Here is a 13,512-nt window from a genome sequence, read left to right on the forward strand (position 1 = left end):
AGATAAAACTAATGCAAGCTGCAGGTAATAATAAATGGCAGGGTTGCTACTCTACTTGTAATAATTCCTACTTGCCAGCCACATTAAGAGGATCTGATAAGAAGTCAGTAAAAATATTACAAATATCAATGCAACTATTTTAAAATATGGATTTACCTCTGCTGCAGTTAATAACAAATTCTAAGTATATATTGTGTTAGGATATTAGTCAGTAATGGTATGGGTAGAAAATGTGTAAAGCTTTTAATTATTTATTTTATGTTTATCACATCATTTAAAAATTATTATATCCACAACATATTTCTAGAGTAAATTTATGTCACATAAATACATAAATTAATGTTTATAAAATCAACACTTATTGGAGATGCATTCTTCAATCTTTTTTCTTTTATTGAAAGGGTTATTTCTAAAAGTTTGGGAACTATTGGGCTCCAAAAGAAGATGTAAACATACAGATATATTTGCTTATCAGCCTTGTCCCTTAGGAAACTGGCATATTTTTATGCTTAGAGTTTCTTCTCCTTTAAAAAAATGTAACATTGACCTGACTCCAGTCTGTTTGGCATACGTTCACTGATGGATCACTGCAAAGACGGCAAAGGATTAACACTTTGGGCCTTATTATTTATGTAACAAGTGTACATTTTTTTTGTCTGTGTTTGTACAGAATTTTGGAATTTTATCTACTGGTATCACTCCCTTGTTGTTTACATTGGCATGAAGTTTTTGGGTCACATCGATGTTTCTCTCTCTCTCTCTCTCTCTCCCTCCCAACCACCCCTTCCACTCTTTCTAAAAATCAGTAAAAACATATCCTCGGGTGAGAATTGAAAAAAGAGCCCTGGCTGGTGTTGCTTAGTGTTAGAGCGTCACCTGTGCACTGGAGGGTCGAGGGTTTGATTCCTGGTCAAGGGCAGGTACCTGGGTTGCAGGCTCAATCCCTAGCCCTGGTCGGGGAGTGTAAAGGCAACAAATCATTGTGTTGCTTTCACACTGATGTTTTTCTCTCTCTCTGTCTCTGGTGCTCCCTTCTACTCTGTCTAAAAATCAATGGGAGAAAAAAGACCTCAGGTGAAGATTAACAACAACAACAAAAAATCCCCGAGGGTGCGGCGGGACCGTGGAGTCCGTGTGGGCGCTGTCACTGTGCGGTGCAGCGCAGGGTCACGGTTAATTGCGGATTTGCAGCAGCTTCGGGTGCAGGAGGCTGTGGATTCCATGGCGAAGAGCCTGGAGAGAGCGAGTATCTGGGAGATGCTGGACTTCGTGTTCTGGTGCAGTGCAGGCTGTTGTGAGGACAGCCAGGCGTCCACGCAGCAGGTGCACCAGGGCACTGAGCCTTGCCAGCGCCTCTGGCTCAAGCCCAGGCCCTGATTTCCAGTGAGTTGGAGAAGTTCCAGGGTCGCCTGGCCCGGGACACCATGCATTGCAAGGACAAGTCCAAGACTCAATAGTTGCAGGAGTAAAGAGCTTCAGGGGAAGTGGCAGCTGGAGAGGTGTGTGGATGACCACATGAACCTCATCCAACCATGACCATGAAGTTCAGTGATCTGGTGGAGTCTCATTCATTCAGAAATAGCAGTCTTTGCCATTGGCCATGGAGGCTGCGGGCTGGAATCTATTTAAAGTGAAGAATGATTGTTTTGTTTTTTTAAGCTAAGTTTATGAATGAAGAAATTAAGGATGGCAGCAAGTTTAACGCATGTGTCACTTGCCTCCGGACACTGGTTCTTTTATGTTTTAATGCTAGAAAGTGAAATGGTTAAAACTGGTGCTATACTCTGGGTCAGAGAGTTTTTGAGAGCCTAAATTTTCTGTGGCAAAATGCCTGGCAGCAGGCATTTCCCTCAAGCCAAGCCAGAGCCCTCTGAGGGACCAACAGGCTGACAGGTTCCTCTGAGGCGCCAGTGATCTGGTGGAGTGTGAGGAGAGGGGTTTCTGTTTGCTGCCAGCCTCCTGTTTCCCCAGAAGCATCACCACACCGTTTTCCATAAGCTCTAAAACAAAGCCCATGGGTCACTCATCTAGAAGGGAAAACCGGTTTCTGTGTATTCGTTTTGCTTTATATGCAAGGGCATGAAGTTGATTTAAGGTGTGGAGTTGGGGGTGGTAGTTTGGATAAGAAACTTGAAAGGTCCCTTTGGATCTCTTTTCTGTCCATGAAGATGTGGATGTGCACTTCTTAAGTTCGCGCACATTCCATCTTCCAGCTCCAAGCACATGAGAGGCAATGTCACCCTGGGCACGGGAGGCAGACCTCCCCTCCCACTGGCTGCCGTGCTGAGCCCTAGGCCTGCCTGCAGCAGTGACAGGACAGCCCTGCAGTGGCCCTCTACCTCGAAGGGACAGGGGTTCTGATTGTGCTCAGAACAACACACAGGAATGAACAGTGACAGAGGAACTGTTGGCTGCTTGGTTAAGAGTTATGAAGTACTGGATTTGGAAAAAACTTGGTTTTCAGGAATAAAACCTAAAGCAGTATTGCTTACTTTACCCCTGAAATAACAGAGCCCTACTGAGACAATTCTTTGGCAACAGGAAGGTCAAGGGAGGAAAAATAAGCAGTTCCGCAGTGAACTGTGGCTCCTTTAGAGCAAAAGGGGGGCTGCCCCCATTACCAAATACCACTTCCCCTGGGGCCTTCCCAACATGCAGTGTTCCTGCCCCAGCTCTGGCACCTTACTGTTTTGATAAGGACCATATTGTTTGTTTGTTTGTTTTTTACCAAGTTATTACTTGAAATGATAATATAGCCTGTCTGTTTGCTGATTCAGGACGGTGATATATTTTCCTATGGTCTGGCTTTAATGGAATAAATACGGTTTAATTTTTCTTCAAAAAATAATTCCCCACACCTAGGTTAAAACTGCTGAAAATATGAGGGATCTTACCCATTGTGGTCTATTGAGATTATGGGGGAGAGGGTGCAATATCGCCAAAACTGGGTAGTGGGAAAGGAGCAGTGGAGTTTTGAATGGAGCAAAGAAGGCAGTAGCATATTTAAAGGAAATAAATAACTAAGCCATCTTGAAACTTTTTAAAAATATATATTTTTATTGATTTCAGAGAGGAAAGGAGAGGGAGAGAGAGATACCAGTAGAAACATCAATGATGAGAATTATTGATCAGCTGCCTCCTGCATGCCTCCTACTGGGGACCGAGCCCACAATCCAGGCATGTGCCCTTGACCTAAATGGAACCTGGGATCCTTCAGTCCACAGGTCAATGCTCTATCCACTGAGCCAAACTGGCTAGGGCAGAGACTTTTTCAGAATAGCTTCCTTAGGTGTCTGTAGGTCACCTAACAGAGAAACTATATTTATTATCTATCTAAATTCTAAAAAAGATGGCCAGACTCTGGTGAAGGGTGATAACCTGTCAGAAATGGTGATGCAGAATGCAAAAGGTGATGGAGATCCAGGATAAACAGCCACACATGACATTGGTCCCACACCCTGTATCAAATCCTATCTGTTTAACCTAAACGAGAAAGAAAAAAGAACGCTTGAGAAAAACCCCAGAGCTAGGACGTAAATCTTCCATAGTCATAACCAAACAGGGTTTCTCTGTTTCCTGTTTAGAAGTCAGGCCCTGAGTCAGGAATCTGGGCTTCCTAAGACCTGAGCATCTTTAATGAATGTTTAGTGTACCTTCGACATAGACCAGACTCTGAGCTGTTTTTTCTTTCTTGGTGGAGGGTTAAGCCTGCATTGCTGTTGATAAGAATTTCTCGCAAATTGCTCATCAACAAGCATAATCCAGACTCCAGACCAAGTGAACAATCTACTCTCTGACCCACATCCTGCATGACATTGCCCCTTCCATTGTACGGTCTCCACCCAGTCGAACTGGAACATTGCTGGGTATCATTTGTTCATCTCCATTTCACATTTCTCATGGCAGCTGTTCTGATCCTCAATATCACTCAATTTTACGACTCCACTCCATTCTATTCACTTTACTCTTAACAGACAGTCATGCTCCCTATTTCACAGAAAACAGAGACCATCACTGCTCAGGTAATAATAAGTCATATGTATGGCATCTCATATACAAGACCGTGCTTTTGCTCTTTCTGACAAATGGTTTCATTAATATTGGCATCACCTTGAGGCAGACTTATTTTTCCCTCCTTTCAAGGAGATGTGAAGCCTTTGAGAGAGTTCAAACTTCAGTCTGAGGGATCACTGATCCTCTGCTCTTTTTATTACTTTATGCTTCCTCTAGAAAATAAAACATATCCAACTTTCTTTCTGATCTGCTTTAGATATCTTTTAATGAGGAGGAAGAACTTAAAGTTTAGAAATCCTTTGACAAGATAAACGTGGAGTAGAATTGGCATGCAAGTGTACCCAACATGGATATGTTCCTGCAGAGTCTACTGAGGGTGGGGATGTGAGGGTGAGGGCCGGGATGGGGAGAGAGTGAGGTGAGAAGGCCCCAACATGGGAAAAGAGGAAACTTGGTAAGAACAAAGTGCCAATATTGATGCTTCATCATTTTGCTTAGTTTTGGTTTGGAATGTGCAAGACTACTTAGGAAGAAGAAAGCAAGACCCAAGGCATTGCCTTACAAAAAAAAAAAAAAAAAGCAATGGCAGAAAAGTGAAGAGAATGACCATGTTAAACGTAATATATTAGAGATTGTCTTAGTTTTTCTGAATGTGGCCTGACATCTCAATCAGTACCTTTGCCCAAGCATTAGCTAAGCTTTTATTATAGCAACAAAACCAACCATTCATTTGTGGTTTACGGTGGTAGCCAAGGTGCGATACCCCAGCTTTTTAGATGTCAGTTTGGCTAAAGGTAAGGGCAACATTGTTTGGTTTCCAGAGGGACTATTCTCCCCTCTCCCCCTTTTTAACTTGATGAATTCTGGAACCATTTATTCTCTAGAGGTTGAAGTAAGAAAAACAAATTATATTTAAGTAATACATGGCATCTGGTTCAGCAAACGAATATAGCCTGGGATCATTTAAAAAAACTTCATGTTTTCTCAGCAGAAGTGGCATCTCTCTGTGTACCAGACCCAGGTTCAATTTCTCATTCAGCTCTTGACTTAAGTTGAATGAGTCCCTATTGGAGGTAGACTGCTCGGCTGTGTCTCCTGGAGTCAATCTCCTCCAGGAGCTGAATGCCCTCAGGTAATGAGATGCCTTCTTGTTATTGCTTAGAAAGTCACTAATACTTTTCCAAGAGTCCATGTATAAAATTTAAGGGTGCATTCAACCTCAAAATAAATTGAGTAGCTATTTTCTCATTAAGGCAAACTCTTACCTAAGGTATTATAGCAGGATTTATTCCAGAGGGTTCCTTCTGGTCTTTGGAAATCTTAGTTTTTTTTCATATTTAATTTTATATAAACCAATTGGTTATTTATAAGTTTGTTTATAGAGTGTTTGTTTCACTGTGTTAGCACTAATTAGGAAATGTATAAAATCAATGTTCAATGAAGTGTGAGATAGTAATATAACTCTTTGAGGAGTATAAATGTGAGAACTGGATATTTTATGAAGAGAGAATTCTCCTGCTGTTCTCTCAGTAAACATCTGTTTTGTTTTGTGTGACTATTTCTCCTGGCCTTTCTGAAACACAGAACCAAAGCAAAGCAGACTGGAAGGGGCTCAGAGTTAATCCTGTATCCAGGGAATAACCTTAAGCTAATTGTTGCACCAGGGGTTTGAACCCATGACCTGGACCTCATTATATCAAACTCTAACCAACTGAGCTAACTAATAAGGAAGCAACATATGAGAGAAACCTGTTGTCAAGTTTAAAGCAATACATGATACTATGTCACTTGAGCATCACTGTTTCTATTGTCACAATTAATCACAGGAAATTTGGAAAGCATTTTTTTAGGAGCAGTTTCAAATAGACCTTATAACATTAGAAACATTTTAGGATTCAACAGTATGAATTTGGTGCCATGACAAATTTGGAGAATGACAATGCTCTCTGGACTTAATGAATTAAGTACTAGTACTAGTACTTTCAAAACAGGAGGAAAGATTTCTTTTCTACATCTATACTAATAAAAGGGTAATATGCTAATTAGACTGGGAGACCTTCCAAGAGACCTTCCAGTTGTTCTTCTGGACAAAGCCATGGTGGCGGGGCCGAGGTAGAGGCAGTTAGAGGCCAAGAGGGGAGGGCAGTTGTGGGTGATCAGGCCAGGATGGGATGGCAGTTGTGGGTGATCAGGCCGGTGGGGGGCGGGCATTGGGGGTGATCAGGCCATCAGTGGGGGTCAGTTGGGGGTGATCCAGACAGCGGAGGGGGGGCAGTTTGGAGTGAAAAGGCCAACAGGGGGGCAGTTGGGGGCAAGCAGGCCAGTGGGGAGGGAAGATGGAGGTGAGCAGGCCAGCAGAGGGGGAAGTTGGGGGCAAGCAGGCTGGCAGGGGGGGCAGTTGGGGGTAAGCACACTGGCACAGGGGGCAGTTGGGGTGATCAGGCCAGCAGGCAGAGTGGTTAGGGGCAATCCGGTAGGCAGGCAGGTGAGCAGTTAGGAGATAGCAGTTCCGGATTGCGAGAGGGATGTCCGACTGCCGGTTTAGGCCTGATCCCTGTAAACCGGCAGTAGGACATCCTTCGAGGGGTCCCAGATTAGAGGGTGCAGGCCAGGCTGAGGGACACCCGCCCCATGCACAAATTTCGTGCATCGGGCCACTAGTATAATCATAATGAGAAATGTAAGAAGATACTGGAACTATTACCATCAATTCTTTACCTCCAGAGGGAAAGTGAGAATTAACTTGACTTCCTAACGACTCATCATCCTGGGCATATCAGAAATGTGTTATTTATCTATAACGTTCTTTTAACTCTTTCTTTTAATAAAAAAATATTTATTGAGTTGCTTCTCTGTGACAGGAATTGTCATTGGCAATGGGAATACAGAGATGACCAAGATGGACACGGCTTGGTTCCCATGGAGCCTATATTATAGAAGAAGAATCCTATATAATAAAAGCCTAATATGCTAAGTGTCCAGTTGTCCGGTTGTCCGTTCAACCAATCAAAGCGTAATATGCTATTGATATGCTAAGGCCGTTCAACCGCTCTCTATGATGTGCACTGACCACCAGGGGACAGACAGTTGACTGGTTGACCAGTTGCTATGATGTGCACTGATCACCAGGGGGCAGATGCTGTGACTCTTAGATTAGCTTGCTGCTGGGGTCCGGCCGATTGAGACTGAGCAAGATGGGCTGGACATGCCCTGGAGCCCTCCCATGGTTCCTCCCTCGCTGGCCAACCTCCCGTGTCCCTCCCTGGCCCTGATTGTGACTGGTGTGGTCCCTTGGCCTGGTCTGTGTCCTCTCACAATCCAGGACCCATCAGGGGATGTTGGAGAGCCGATTTCAGCCCGATCCTGCAGACCAGGCCAAGGGACCCCACTGGTGCACGAATTTGTGCACCGGGCCTCTAGTATAGTCAATAAGCACATAAGCAAATAAATGAGCAAGAATTGATCATTAAATGCGGATAGTACATGATTTCTCAAACTTCAAAAATATATTATCCTAGAGGCACAAAGCATTGAAACTTATAGGCAAGATGCTGTGGGTGTGGCCTGTTGAATGGAGTCAGATGAAAGCTCTATATAATACCATAATTGAAGTATTTGCAGCACTTCTGCAGTTTTCATGAAAGAGTTTGGCTTTGAAATCACACATACCTGCCTTTTAATCCTACCTCCTCTGCTTGTTAGTGCTACGGACTAGGAAAGGTTTTAAATCTCTCTGTCAGTTTCCTGGTCTGTAAAATGATGCAGCTTTGCTGCACTAAACAGAACAATATAAGTAAAACACATGGCACTTAGCAGGTACTCAGGAAATCTTATTTCTCCCTTCCAGTGGGGGGGAAAAAAGAAATAGTGTTCCTTCTTACAATAACCAGGTGTAACTTATTTTTGACATTAGGTATGAAAAGTTTAGAAATACAGCAAAGAATTTGGACTATGTTCCTTTGTGGAGTGGCTTTATTAAAACACATACAATTCCCTCAAGAACATTGTTGCTTTTAAACTTAAAGGCAGTTCCAATACAGCCCTGCTTTTCAAGACAAAATGAACATTTGCTAAATCATATTGAACTTTTCACTAGTGATTTACAACAGTCTTTCTGTGGAGATACTTTTCTTCCCACTCTCAGAGTTGGGGAACAGAGCAGGCAATAGGCTAAGGGGAGAACCGCACATTTAACGTCAACGTTTTCAACTCCCTGCTCTCATCTCAGCATTCCTTTTTCAGGTAGAGGTTTGGTATTTGAAAAGCAAAGGGATCAAGTTTCCTGGCACTCTGTAGCCTGAAACATTTATCACAATAGATCCCAGGAGCTGGGGCCTGCCTTTGGAGATTAGAAGAATGCTGTGCATGTGGCAAGGGGTGTGGGAGAGGGGAGATGATTGGCCCCCAGGGAACCGCTTTCTGGAGGTTTCTAGGCTGCAGCCCTGCTGTCTCTCTATTAGTAACAAAAGACTTGCCTTTCTCAGCCCTAGGCATCTGGCTTTATCTCCAGCTGCTGCTCTGAGGCCAGAATAAAATAGAGAGAAAATATATAGGTGTTTCAGATTCAACAGTCCTTAGTGTGGCAGCAGTGATGGTAATACTAATAATAATTATCTTAGTTATTATAATGACTTAATATTTAGATGTAAATTATAAAAAGTATATATAATTATACTAAATAAAATTATTTCTGCAATTATTATTATAGAAATAATTATTTTTTGCTGTACTAACAACTTCACCCACATCACCTCTTTGAAACTCCAACCCCAATATTTTGATTCATGTGCTATCATTTCCCCAATTCACAGAAGAGGAAACTGAGACACAGTTAAGTGAAGTAACTTCCCCCAAGTCACCTGACAGGTGCATGAAGGAGCTAGGATATGAACCCAGGAGTAAAACCCCAAGGTCTAAGTTCTCTCTTTGCACACATTGACAAATCTAAATTCAACTTCATTTCCTGTTATTGATCTAATGATGTATTGATCCAATGATGTGAAATATCAACAACAGAATCAACTGTGATCAATGATCCCAACATGGCAACATGTGTCTTCCCCAGAAGAAACACAGAGAACGTACCTTCCCTTCTCCATCGCAGCTGGTGCTGCGTGCTTGCACGAGGCTCTAATTGAATTAGCAAATGCAATAAATCCTTTGAGTAAAAAGGAGGAAGCATTTGTAATTTGGAGAAAGAATTTATATCTTTGGCTTGAAGTCGAAATAGCTATGTTTCATTCTCCTTTTTTTTTTTTTTTTTTTTTGATGTCAAGTCATATTTTAGTCCTTGCTGTTTCTCCTTTCTTAAGTAAATGACCTCATGACTGTTTTCCTTTTGTGCTCTTAGATCCAAAGCCCGGATGATTTCTGACATAATTTTCTCAAACTTTGGGTGTTTTCTTGGCCAATCTCTGACCTCAACTCTGAAGAAGTCATTCAGGCTCATTTGCTACCAGACTCTGAGGTGAGAGTTTGCACCTCCTGGGTTTTTCTTTTGGGTTTTGTTTTGTTTATAAAAGTGACTTTCATCTAAAATAATGCCATGTTCCAGAAAAACTAAGAGGGGGGTCACTGTTCACTTCAAAGGACCCACACTAGGTGGAATTTTCTCCTGAGGTCACAAGCAGTGGAGAGTTGTCAAAAGCTAATGCTGCAGGTCACCAGCTTGGCAGCCTCTTTCAAAGATGCCACCTGAAGTCACAAAGGCTTAGTGCTATTTTTGAAAAAGCAGGATCACGAGGTCTTTTGACCATGAGGACAAACACCCCTCAGCCATCCTTTTTGGTTTAATGTCATCTTCTGGTGGCTTTAGTGTATTTCCACACTTATTATGAATCAGAAACTCAGGGAATTCAAAGCCCAAATGGAATTATGGACTTAATATTTTGGAGTACTCAAGTTAATCCAGTGCTTTCTAGCCTGCCTCATACATCAGCATACCTGTAAATTTGGTTTAATATGATATTAGTCGTGGAAATGAGAATAAAGGATGGTGGAAAGAATGAAAAAGCAAAAAAAACCCTCATAGACACAGTCAGCAGTATGGTGATTACCAGAGGAAAAGGGGGTGGGGTGAGTTAGAGGAGGGTAAAGGGCAATAAATGGTGATGGAAGGAGACTTGAATTTGGGTAGTGAACAGACAATACAATATACAGATGATGTATTATAGAATTGAAACCTATATAATTTTATTAACCAAAGTCACCCCAATAAAAACAATAAACATTTTAAAAAAAAGAATGAGAGAAATTAGTTTTAGTCCTTTTTTCCCCCCTCAAATTTTAGCTCAAAGAGCAAAAATAATTTATTCATCTAACACATATTGTGAGCACTTACTCTGTCCTGTGCACCATGCCGGGAGAAACTGTTTTGAATAAAATGATGTGGTCCTGCCCACAGAACTTAGCATCTAGCAGTCGAGATACATCGACAGTTACAATAAAGTGTGATGGATGGCACAATAGTGATAAGAAGCTTTCTTTTAACACTTGGAGGACTTAATTGGTTATGGAATTTAATTTATTATATACTAGAGGCCCAGTGCATGAAATTCTTGCATGGGTAGGGTCCCTAGGCCTGGCCAGTGATCAGGGCCGATCGGGGCCTTCTGGCTGCCGGCCAGGGCCTTCCTTCGTTCCGCGCTGCCCCCTGGCCTGGTGGTCAGCGCAAGTCATAGCAAGCGATAGAACTCCCCGTCTCCCAGTTGAACTCCCGAGGGGACACTTTGCATATTCGCCTTTTATACATTTATAGATGTTTTCAAAGGGAAGAATTAAGAGTAGTAGTTAGAGATAAAATGTTGACTGCCTCTGGGTTGGAGTAGTTCAATAGTGAGCACTTGGCAAAGTAGTGAGATTCTTGTCACTGGTAGCAATCAAATAGAGGCCTGTCCTTCAGGAGATTTCTGCTTGGAGTTGAGGCCTGTGGGGCTTCCAACTTAGGAATGGTGAAGTTTTATGAGTTAAGTGTTTACTTAGTTCTCTGTCTCCAGGAGAAGACTGAGACCTTAAGTCTGTTCATCTTTACTGGCGGCCCTTAAGCAGGAATTAAGAGCAATAAAACAGGTGTGAAGACCTCTAACTTTTACACCTGGAATGCCATATGTTTCCTCAGTTTTGAACATTAGGGACTAGTGGTATCTTCTGAAATGGAAATTCCCCGAGGGAAAACAAACCAACATCTTTTCCATTATAATAAAGAGAAGGTAATATGTTTTATTTATAATTATTAATGTTTTGAAATGTGCCATATTTTAAAAATATTTATCTAGCATCATTTTCTTAAAGATCCCTTTTCCTTTCTTATTTAAAATGTAGAACATGAAATGTCAGGACCATTCAAGTCACAAAATCTCAGCTTCTCTGAATAAAGGTTTAAACACACACACACACACACACACACACACACACATACTTATAAACATAGGTTTACTAACATATACATGTGCAAAACTTATTAAAAGATATCTAAATATATTTGCAAAAGATATAGGAATAGTCTTTGATGTTAGTTCAAGTAAGTACTTTGAATTCTTAGAATCAACATCATTAAAATGTCCATACTACCCAAAGCAATCTATAGACTCAATACAATTCCCGTTAAAATACCAACGGCATATTTCAAAGACCTAGAACAAACTCTCCAAAAATTCATCTGGAATAAAAAAAGACCCCGAATACCTGTAGCAATCTTGAGAAAGAAGAACAAAGTTGGAGGGATCACAATACCAGATATCAAGCTGTATTACAAAGCCACTATTCTCAAAACTGCCTGGTACTGGCACAAGAACAGACATATAGACCAGTGGAATAGAATAGAGAACCCAGAAATTGACCCAAGCCGTTATGTTCAATTAATATATTGTTTTTCTTACTGACAAAGGATCTCGGCTTTTAATCAGCATTCCAGTTCCACAGAGCAAGTAAGATGTATCTGATACTTATGCTGGAAAACCAGGGCCATGAAAATCATAAGCCTTTCCTGTATCCATTATTTTTGTATATTTTACTTTTCTTAACAATAGAAATATTTCTGGTAATTTTTCTAATAATTCTTCTGTCTTCCTGCTTTTTTAGTTAATATATTTTAATGATTAATAATGGCAAAAGAGTTAATCCTAACTGATATACCTTGAGGAGCTATTATGTGCCAGACATTATCTGAGTCACAGTAATCTACAGTTGAAAGAAACCTAGACATTCTTCAGAAGCAGAGCCCAATGTTTGTGAAAATCAAACATCTCAAAGGATCCAATAAAGTAGAAAACTATTTCCCCAGGCCCTAAAAGCTTTATTTTAGTCATGGTAACAAGAGAAACAACTTCCAACAGAGAGCTGCATCAAAATTTGGAAAACAAAACAAAATACCTGTCCTCTTACGCCTCTTATGGTGATTTTAAATGAAAGGAAAAGGAAACATATATATCACATCTTCTTCACCCATTAACCTTTTGCACTCGGATGTCGAGTGTGACTCGACACGGTTAGCCTTAGAATAAAGGAATCGAGAAAAAAGCAAGTGAGTGCAAAGGGTTAATGGACTCTTAAGTAGTTTCCATATCTCAGCTATTATAAATATTGCTGCAATGAGCATAGGGATGCATATATTTTTCCAAATTAGAGTTTTCATATTCTTTGGATAAATAACCAGAAGAATTGCTGAGTCATATGGTAGTTCCATTCTTAAACTTTTGAGGAACCTCCATACGGTTTTCTACAGTGTCTGCACCAATTTACCATCCCACCTCCTTGTCAACATTTATTTCTTGTGTATAAGAGTTCCCTTTCCTCCACCTCCTTGTCAACACTTATTTCTTGTCTTTTGATAGTAGCCATTCTAATAGATATGAGGTGATGTCTCATTGTAGTTTTGATTTGCATTTCCCTCATAAACGGTGATGTTGACCATCTTTTCACGTGCTTGTTGGCTATCTGTTGTCTTTTTTGAAAAATGTCTATTTAGATCCTCTGCCCATTTAAAAAAATATATTTTTTATTGATTTCAGAGAGGAAGAGAGAGGGAGAGAGAGAGAGAGAGAGAGAGAGAGAGAGAGAGAGAGACATTAATGATGAGAGAGAATCATTGATCGGCTGCCTCCAACATGCCTCACAATTGGGAATCAAACCCACAACCTGGCATATGCCCCAACTTGGAATCAATCTGTGACCTCCTGGTTCATAGGTCGATGTTCAACCACTAATCCCTGCCAGCTGGGCCCTCTACCCATTTTTAATTGGGTTGTTTTTGTTGTTAGGTTGAGTGAGTTCATGATATATTTTGGATATTAACCCTTTATCAGAAATACCACTTGCAAATATCTTTTCCCAGTTGGTTGCCCTTTTGTTTTGTTGATGGTTTCCTTTATTTATTTTCTACATATACTTCTGCTTTGGGGAATTAGCCTTTTGCTGCAGGAACACCCATCCTCACTATAAGAGTCAGGCTGGGAAGCTTGAAGGGGTTCAATTGTCAATGGCAAAGTAAAAACTCAAGTG

Source organism: Cnephaeus nilssonii (assembly GCF_951640355.1).
Source record: "Cnephaeus nilssonii genome assembly, chromosome: 10".
Classification (NCBI taxonomy): domain Eukaryota; kingdom Metazoa; phylum Chordata; class Mammalia; order Chiroptera; family Vespertilionidae; genus Cnephaeus; species Cnephaeus nilssonii.